Source organism: Lucilia cuprina, chromosome 6, assembly GCF_022045245.1.
Source record: "Lucilia cuprina isolate Lc7/37 chromosome 6, ASM2204524v1, whole genome shotgun sequence".
Taxonomy (NCBI): Eukaryota; Metazoa; Arthropoda; class Insecta; order Diptera; family Calliphoridae; genus Lucilia; species Lucilia cuprina.
In genome coordinates, this window is record NC_060954.1 from 51231086 (window position 1) to 51233228 (window position 2143).

At 27.1% G+C, this 2143-nt stretch overlaps 1 long non-coding RNA gene across 1 annotated transcript in view; it reads left to right on the top strand.

The window, feature by feature from the left end:
• Positions 1-1631, top strand: part of LOC111682146 — a 31015-nt gene extending 29384 nt beyond the window's left edge. Inside the window, exon 3 of the long non-coding RNA XR_002762650.2 lies at positions 1039-1631. This is a non-coding gene — a long non-coding RNA (uncharacterized LOC111682146). The remainder of the gene's footprint in view (positions 1-1038) is intronic.
• Positions 1632-2143: the final 512 nt, after the last annotated feature.

Here is a 2143-nt window from a genome sequence, read left to right on the forward strand (position 1 = left end):
ACTATAGACTAGACTATAGACTAGACTATAGACTAGACTATAGACTAGACTATAGACTAGACTATAGACTAGACTATAGACTAGACTATTGACTAGACTATAGACTATGCTATAGACTAACCTATAGACTAGACTAAAGATTAGTCCATAGATTAGAGTATAGACTAGATTTTAGACTATAATATAGACTAGACTATAAACTATACAATTGACTAGACTAATGATCTAAAGAGTTCCGGCCGTAACTTCATCCAGGTCCCATTTAAAATCCTGTTTTTTAGAATCACTCTAATATTCATAATAACATCTATATATAATTGTGTTAGGTGGGTGTGTAACTTTAAATTTCATATATCTGTTACATAACTTGTGTCTAATTATAAATGGTTTCCTTTATTATCCCTTAAAAATATAGGTCAATGATTTTTTTAATTTTCTAAAATAATTTCTTTCAAGTAAAATAAACAATTGTATAAAACACGTTATTCCATCTGAAAGTAATAGAAAAAAATAAATTATAGAAAAAATTAAAAACTTCAAAGCCTAAATTGACACACAATCATGGGAAAGAAATTTTTTTGTATATTTAGGTCATTTTTATTTAATATGCTGTTGATGTTATCCTGATTTATATCCTTATAAATAAATTAAGGGTATTGGGTTGTATGGCATGTTACCTCTCTCTCTCTTTCTCGCTACATTAAGTTCATTGAACTCGTTTATTCAACCATAAACCTTGAAATTAAAACAATTTCTATTCGTTGTTCGTTTGAGTTAATATCTTATTCCTTTTCATAGACAATAAATAATATACTAGAAAGCTTTTTAACAAGAAAATATTTAATAAAAAGCTATAGACTTAAAAAACCTCCTCCCTTTAGTAATATCCTTTCAATCATTTTTAGCTTAATAACACCTATATTTTTAGACAGGTGTCGTTATATCCCATCAATTTATTAAACAGAAAAAAATTAAACTAAAAACCTTAAAAATTTATATAAAATTAATTTAAAATTTAATTTCCCTCTCTCTTTACAGTAATCATAACTTTATACATTGGAATTAAACATGAACTGGTTTTATATATCGATAGCCAGTTAAGGAATATATTCGAACCGTCCACAACATTACCTGCAAAAGACGTAACATTTACCACCAGTACCTGGTGCTTTTTAAAAGATAACCCTCAAAAACAAAAATCCTCTATATACACATCACTAAATATATAGTAATAAACATATTTTTTTGTAGAAAATATGCTACAAAAGGATCTTAATTTTTTTAAAAACTTATAGACAAAACTATTAAATTAAAAAAGAAAATACTTTAAAAGATTCACAAGAAAACAAATTGTTACATTCTTAAAAGAGTTATACCACTTTATAGTGGTATTAAAACCAAAAACTATAAAAGCATTTTTTGTGCATATGCTTTAATATTTACGGGAAATTTTAAATAGTTTTATTTAAAATTATATTTCCCTCATACATATATAATTGAAGAGATTAATTAGAAAAGATTGCTTGACATAAGTGAAAAGAACGTTGAACGTTAAATATTGCCAAAATGGGTCGGAAGAAAATTCAAATATCACGCATCACAGATGAACGTAATCGTCAGGTAAGTTAATCTTTTTTAAGTAGTCAATAGATTAGTCCTAGACTAGAGGTTTAACTATAGATTAGTCTAAAGACTAGATTATAGAATAGAGTAGACTATAGGTTAGACTATAGACTATAATATATACTAGACTATAGACTAGAATAAAAAGTAGACTATAGACTAGATTAGACTATAGAATAGGTTTGACTATAGACTAGACAGTCTAGTCTATAGACTAAACTATAGACTAGACTACAGACTAGACTATAGACTAGACTATAGACTAAACTATAGACTAGACTATGGGTTAGACTATAGAGTAGACTATATAAACTATATACTAGACTATAAACTAGACTTTAGACTAGACTATAGACTAGACTATAGACTGGACTATAGACTAGACTATAGACTAGACTATAGACAAGACTATAGACTAAACTATAGACAAGACTATAGACTAGACTATAGACTAGATTATAGACTAGACTATAGACTAGATTATAGACTAGACTATAGAATAGACTATAGACTAGACTAT